The following is a 7873-nucleotide window of genomic DNA, read 5'->3' as shown; positions in this document are numbered from 1 at the left end:
ACCCACTCACTCACCCACTCATCCACTCACCCAACCACTCCAACCATCCACTCACTCACTCACCCGCTCACTCACCCACTCACTCACTCACCCAACCACTCATCATTCACTCACTCATTCACTCACCAACCCGCTCACCCGCTCACTCATTCACTCACCAACTCACTCACCCACCCACCCACTCACCCACTCACTCACTCACCCACTCACCCACCCACCCACCCACTCACTCACCCACCCACCCACCCACCTCACCCATCCACTCACCCACTCACTCACCCACTCACCCACTCACTCACCCACTCACTCACCCACTCACTCACCCACTCACTCACCCACTCACCCACCCACCCACCCACTCACTCACCCACTCACCCACCCACCCACCCCCCCACTCACTCACCCACTCCCTCACCCACTCAACCATTTACCCAACCACTCACCCACCCACCCACTCACCCACGACTCACTCACACACCCACTCACTCACTCACCTACTCACTCACTCACCCACTCACTCACCCTCCACTTACTCACTCACCCACTCACCCAACCACCCACCCACTCACTCACTCACCCACTCACTCACTCCACTCACCCACCCACTCACTCACCTACTCACTCACCCACTCACTCACCACTTACTCACCCACTCACCCAACCACCCACCCACCCACTCACTCACTCACCCACTCACTCACCCACTCACTCACTCACCTACCCACTCACCCACCCACTCACCCACTCACTCACCCACTCACCCACCCACCTCACTCACTCACTCACCCACCCACTCACTCACTCACTCACCCACTCACTCACCCACTCACCCAACCACCCACTCACTCACTCACCCACTCGCTCACTCACCCAGTCACCCACCCACTCACTCATCCACTCACTCACCCACCCACCCACCCACTCACTCACCCACCCCACCCACTCACTCACTCACCCACCCACTCACTCACCCACTCACTCACCCACTCACTCACCTACTCACTCACCCACTCACTCACCCATTCACCCACCCACTCACCCACCCACCTCACCGACCCACTCGCTCACTCACCCACTCACCCACCCACTCACCCCCTCACTCACCCACTCACTCACTCACCCATTCACTCACGCACTCACACACTCACTCACTCATCCATTCTCTCACGCACTCACCCACTCACTCACCCACTCACTCACTCACCCACTCACTCACTCACCCACCCACCCACCCACTCACTCACCCACTCACCCACTCACTCACTCACCCACTCACTCACCCACCCACCCACTCACTCACTCACCTCACCCACCCACACACACAGTACACACACAGTACACACACACACAGTACACACACACAGAGTACACACACAGTACACACACTACACACAGAGTACACACACAGAGTACACACACAGAGTACACACACAGACTACACACACAGTACACACACTACACACACAGAGTACACACAGAGTACACACACAGAGTACACACACACACAGACTACACACACAGTACACACACAGAGTACACACACAGTACACACACCAGTACCATACAGTATACACAGTACACACACAGTATACACAGAGTACACACACAGTACACACACAAACCCACACAGTACACACACACACACAGTACACACACACAGTACACACACAGTACACACACACAGAGTACACACACAGAGTACACACACAGTACACACACACAGTACACACACTACACACACAGTACACACACAGAGTACACACACAGTGCACACACACAGAGTACACACACAGTACACAAACCCACACAGTACACACACACACAGTACACACAGTACACAAACACTAGCAATCTAAAGCAACGCAGTAAATTCAAAGAAGCAATGTTCTAAAGCCAACAGCCGGTCAACTTTAATCTTCGCCAGACACTTCACCACGGCCAATGCGCCAATATACATTCCGCAACATTCAATGCCGCCTTGTGAAATACAAACACAACTCCATTAAATTGTCATGTCCATGCTCATTTCAGATTAAGACCGGTCGCACAAAAGCACCCATTTCAGGAGACAATTTCAAGTCCGACTTAACAGACATGTTTTACTCTCATCCATTAGACTAAAGTAAAAAACTTTCTTTAAAATTATAAACGTCTAAAGTGTTCAACCAAACGCGGTGTGTACCTTGTGTACACACCGTAAAAATTTAAAGAGAATCGCGTATCAATTAACAAAACCCACGTGCAGACTTTTTGGTTCTTCCGGTAAAGTCACGTAGAAGGGAAATAATAAAACATCATAAATTACAATTCTCACCACGTTTCGGCCACAACGCAAGCAGCCGTCCTCAGGTGAAGAACAGGTCTGTCGGAAGACAGCGTCTGAATGAAACACCACCAGGTTTGGCAGCGTATATTGCTGCCAAGCTTGGTGGTGTTCATTCAGACGCTGTCTTTCCGACAGACCTGTTCTTCACCTGAGGACGGCTGCTTGCCTTGTGCAGGGTCGCAAACGGGTACCCGTACCCGGCCGGGTACCCGGGTATCGGGTAGGGTACGGGTATCGGGTACCCGGTTGCGACCTCTGGTGCAGACCCACTCCTGCCACTTCGCAGATAAAGGGACGGGCTTGGCTAGTCGATACAAAATGCGACAAACACCAAAGACTCTTCAACGTGAACAGGGCAACTTATTAAGAAGTTTCCTCGCTGGAATGGACTGGTCTCTTCGACTGATATCTTCACTTAAAAGCTTTCGTGACTGCAGCAGGGATTCATCTTCTTGGTTCTTTCGGTAAAGTCACGTAGAATGAAAATAATAAAATAATAAAAATAAAACAATAAAATCATTCTCACGACGTTTAGGCCACAACGCAAGCAGCCGTCCTCAGGTGTAGAACAGGTCTGTCGAGAAGACAGCGTCTGAATGTCTTCTCGACAGATCTGTTCTTCACCTGAGGACCGCTGCTTGCGTTGTGGCCGAAACGTCGTGAGAATTGTATTTTATAATGTTTTATTTCTATTATTTTATTATTTCCCTTCTACGTGACTTTACCGAAATAACCAAGAAGATGATATCTTCACGTGCAAAAACACTTCCTCGGACCCATTCCAGAATAGTTTTTAATTGTAAACAGTTTTATACAACCGCCAAATCGTTCCCCTCTGATCCTCAACCTGGGAATCAAGTTGAGTGCTGGGGTTTTGCTGCCTGGGTATCACGTAACACTCCATGTCGGCAATTCAGTTGCATCCTCCACACATTTTGAACCGCTTCTAATGAACGCACGCCCAGCGGCAACTGTTTGCATTCATCAAAGGTAACTTTAAACCTAATGTCAAAATAGTTAACGTCAACAAACAAACGAAACCATCGAACGAGGAGGGACACCAGTTCAATCCCTGGTTGGGGGCCGACCCACCTCCTCATCGTGTCTACAACACCTCCACGTACGAGGCCCGAACGCAAACAGACGGAAACCTCCTCTCAGAGTTCCACGTGGAGACCTGGCGACACTTGGAGGCATTTTGACACCAGCCACCAGCCCCACACGGTGCCATGCTGAGACGCTTGTAGCAAGCCGCACACCTACACCCCCACCCTCCCTCCCTGCCTCCCCTTCCTCCCTCCTCTCCTCCCACCACTCCCTTCCACCCTTCCCTCCCTTCCTCCCTCCCCCCTCCCTCCCACCCCTCTCTACCTCCTCCCCTCCCTCCCTTCCACCCCTCCCTCCCCTCCCTCCCTCACCCACTGCTCGTCCCTCCTGATCCCCCTCCCCCTCCCGAACTGATGATTTGGGGTCCATCTCAGCGTAGTGATCGCAGTCGATCAAACCACTCAGCCCCCCTCCTCCCCCTCTCCCTGCCCCCCCCTGCGACCCCTCCCTCCCCCCTCTCTCCTCCTCTCTCCACCCCTCCCCCCGCTCTTCCCCGCCCTCCCTCCACCATCCCCCCTCCCCCCGCCCCACCCACCCCTCCCCCCGCCCTCCCTCCCCCTCTCTCCACTCCTCCCCCCGCCCTCCCTCCCCCTCCCCCCGCCGTGCCCCCCCCGCCCCCCGCCGGGTTCAAGGGAGCGTTGGCCCCCCTCTCGAGCTCCCGCCACTCCCGCCGCTCCCGCCGCCTACCGAGGGAGCGGTGCAACGCGAAATACTCGCGCTCCCACGCCTCCCTGGCCTCCCGCGCCTGCTCCCTCTGCCTCTCCCTCCTGGACTCCCTCTCCCTCCTCGACTCCCAGTCGCCTCCGCTGAGACGCCCGCCCTGTCTGTCCGGCTGCTGCCGCTGCTGCTGCTGCTGCTGCCGCTGCTGCTGCTGCTGTGGCTGCTGCTGCTGCTGCTGTCGCTGCTGCTGCTGCGGCGGCTGCTGCTGCTGCGGCGGGTGCTGCTGCTGCTCCTGCCCCCTGAGCCCGGCCCAGATGTCCGAGATTCTCCTCTGCATGGCCGGCGGTTGTCGCCGGTGGGATTCTCGCTCGGTCCTCCTGTGACGTCACAGCAAGCGCCACAGTCGTCGTCACCTCTGTGTGGGTCTCTGTGAGTCTCTATGAGTGTGGGTCTCTGTGGGTCTCTGTGGGTCTCTGTGAGTCTCTATGAGTGTGGGTCTCTGTGGGTCTCTGTGGGTCTCTGTGAGTGTGGGTCTCTGTGGGTCTCTGTGAGTCTCTATGAGTGTGGGTCTCTGTGGGTCTCTGTGGGTCTCTGTGAGTGTGGGTCTCTGTGGGTCTCTGTGAGTCTCTATGAGTGTGTGGTCTCTGTGGGTCTCTGTGAGTCTCTGTGAGTGTGGGTCTCTGTGGGTCTCTGTGAGTCTCTATGAGTGTGGGTCTCTGTGGGTCTCTGTGAGTCTCTGTGAGTGTGGGTCTCTGTGGGTCTCTGTGGGTCTCTATGAGTGTGGGTCTCTGTGGGTCTCTGTGAGTCTCTATGAGTGTGGGTCTCTGTGGGTCTCTGTGAGTCTCTGTGAGTGTGGGTCTCTGTGGGTCTCTGTGAGTCTCTATGAGTGTGGGTCTCTGTGGGTCTCTGTGAGTCTCTGTGAGTGTGGGTCTCTGTGGGTCTCTGTGGGTCTCTATGAGTGTGGGTCTCTGTGGGTCTCTGTGAGTCTCTATGAGTATGGGTCTCTGTGGGTCTCTGTGGGTCTCTGTGAGTGTGGGTCTCTGTGGGTCTCTGTGGGTCTCTGTGGGTGTGGGTCTCTGTGGGTCTCTGTGAGTCTCTATGAGTGTGGGTCTCTGTGGGTCTCTGTGGGTCTCTGTGGGTGTGGGTCTCTGTGGGTCTCTGTGGGTCTCTATGAGTGTGGGTCTCTGTGGGTCTCTGTGGGTCTCTGTGAGTGTGGGTCTCTGTGAGTGTGGGTCTCTGTGGGTCTCTGTGGGTGTGGGTCTCTGTGGGTCTCTATGAGTATGGGTCTCTGTGGGTCTCTGTGAGTGTGGGTCTCTATGCGGTGGGTCTCTGTGGGTCTCTGTGAGTGTGTGTCTCTGTGAGTGTGGGTCTCTGTGGGTGTGGGTCTCTGTGGGTCTCTGTGAGTGTGTGTCTCTGTGAGTGTGGGTCTCTATGAGTATGAGTCTCTGTGGGTCTCCATGAATATAGGTCTCTGTGGGTCTCTATGAGTATGGGTCTCTATGAGTATGGGTCTCTGTGTGTCTTTGTGGGTCTCTATGAGTGTGGGTATCTGTGGGTCTCTATGAGTATGGGTCTCTGTGGGTCTCTATGAGTATGGGTCTCTATGAGTATGGGTCTCTGTGTGTCTTTGTGGGTCTCTATGAGTGTGGGTCTCTGTGGATCTCTATGAGTATGGATCTCTGTGGGTCTCTATGAGTATGGATCTCTGTGGGTCTCTATGAGTGTGGGTCTCTATGAGTGTGGGTATCTGTGGATCTCTATGAGTATGGATCTCTGTGGGTCTCTATGAGTGTGGGTCTCTATGAGTATGGGTCTCTGTGTGTCTCTATGAGTGTGGGTCTCTATGAGTATGGATCTCTGTGGGTCTCTATGAGTGTGGGTATCTGTGGGTCTCTATGAGTATGGGTCTCTGTGTGTCTGTATGAGTGTGGGTCTCTATGAGTATGGGTCTCTGTGACCTATCTCTCTCCCCACTGCTACCGTTATCGTATTCTCTTACTCCTGCTCTCCGCTATTCCGGGCACCATCACTCCAGCTCCCCATCGCTCCAGCTTCCACCAAGACTCCGTCTCTCTGTTACGCTATACAGTGATACCTCGGTTCACGAACTTAATTCGTGAACTGACTCTGGTCGCGAACCGAATTGGTCGTGAACCGAGGCACATTTTCCCACAGGGTTCAATGTAAATCCGGTTAATCCGTTCTGACCTTTTTATTTGGTTTTTGAAGCACAAAAATATTAAACAAATTACAATACACATTAGTACTGTACAGTATAGTAATGTATAAAGAGAGAACACTAACCTTGCTTGAGATGACTTCAGTAAGCACTCAAACGGGTGAACTGTACATTACAGTAAGTACAGTATTGTACAGTACAGTAGTACAGTACTGTATGTGCTAAAAAGCACACCAAAAAGCAAAAAGTCACTGAAAGTGTCTTCACAGTACTCACAGTACTTCTTTCTGTGTCTCTTCTTCTCTCCACGATCTTCCTACAGGAAGTCACGACCACGTGACAGCCTGGAAATAGCATTAAAATGGCCGCGGCTCCTGTTCGTGAACTGGAGCATATTTTTATGAACTTTTCTGTTCGTAAACCGAGTTGTTCGTGAACAGAAGCGTTCGTGAACCGAGGTATCACTGTATTTTAGATCCACCCAATCAGTCCCTATTCATTATCTCACCCCCCGATTACCCATCACCCCCCAGGCCCCCAACCCCACGTGACTTTGTTATTGCCGCCTGGGCGACGCCACTCGTTAAGCAATCACTCTCTCGGCCAATCACCGGCCTGTGTCCCCGGTTGCCCATAACAGCTGTCACGTCACTTAACGGTCTCCTCTCAGCAACAACAACATCGTCCTCAAATACCCGCCTACTGTACACTTGCTTGTCTGCCTAGCAACAGACCCACAGAGCGCGTGGCGCGTGTATTTCAGGTCCTACATCTCTATAAAAATTGTGTGTGTATATATAACAGTACTGTTTGTGTGTATAAACTGTATATTACATATCTCTCTATGTGCGTGTCTCTCTCTGTCTCTCTCTGTCTCTCTGTGTCTCTCTCTGTGTCTCTCTGTCTCTCTCTGTCTCTCTGTGTCTCTCTGTGTGTGTCTCTCTCTCTGTGTATCTCTGTGTCTCTCTCTCTGTCTCTCTGTGTATGTCTCTCTGTGTCTCTCTGTCTCTCCGTGTCTCTCTGTGTGCTTGTCTCTCTGTGTCTGTGTCTCTCTGTCTCTCTCTGTCTCTCTGTGTTTCTCTGTGTGTCTCTCTCTCTCTGTCTCTCTCTGTGTCTGTGTCTCTCTCTGTGTGTGTTTCTCTCTGTGTCTCTCTCTCTCTCTCTGTGTCTGTCTCTCTCTGTGTCTCTCTGTGTCTCTCTGTGTGTCTGTCTCTCTCTGTGTGTCTGTCTCTCTCTGTCTCTCTGTGTCTCTCTCTGTACTTGCTCCGGCAGTACATATACTAAATTGGAACGATACAGAGAAGATTAGCATGGCCCACCTGCGCAAGGATGACACGCAACTTCTGTCTCTCTGTCTCTCTCCGCGTCTCTCATGTATCTCTGTGTGTCTCTCTCTTGTCTCTCGTGTGTGTCTCTCTCTCTGTGTCTCTCTGCTGTCTGTCTCTCTCTGTGTCTCTCTGTGCCTGTCTCTGTGGGTGTGTGTCTCTCTGTGGTGTGTCTCTCTGTCTCTCTGTGTGTGTCTCTCTCCGTGTCTCTCTCCGTGTCTCTCTCCGTGTCTCTCACTCGGAGGCGCCGACGAGAAGAACGGTGACGCCGACCAC

General features: G+C 52.9%; 1 non-coding gene across 1 annotated transcript; it reads left to right on the top strand.

The window, feature by feature from the left end:
* Nucleotides 1–7528: 7528 nt before the first annotated feature.
* Nucleotides 7529–7631, top strand: LOC133361468 (U6 spliceosomal RNA). Its single transcript, XR_009757372.1, has one exon. It is a non-coding gene; the product is annotated as a U6 spliceosomal RNA (small nuclear RNA).
* The last annotated feature ends 242 nt before the right edge of the window (nt 7632–7873 follow it).

This window comes from Lethenteron reissneri, unplaced genomic scaffold, assembly GCF_015708825.2.
Source record: "Lethenteron reissneri isolate LAM-NWPU_2019-01 unplaced genomic scaffold, ASM1570882v1 scaffold_1090, whole genome shotgun sequence".
NCBI classification, from domain to species: domain Eukaryota; kingdom Metazoa; phylum Chordata; class Hyperoartia; order Petromyzontiformes; family Petromyzontidae; genus Lethenteron; species Lethenteron reissneri.
The sequence above is the reverse complement of the archived record's forward strand: the minus strand, read 5'-3'. Positions and strand labels throughout refer to the sequence as shown.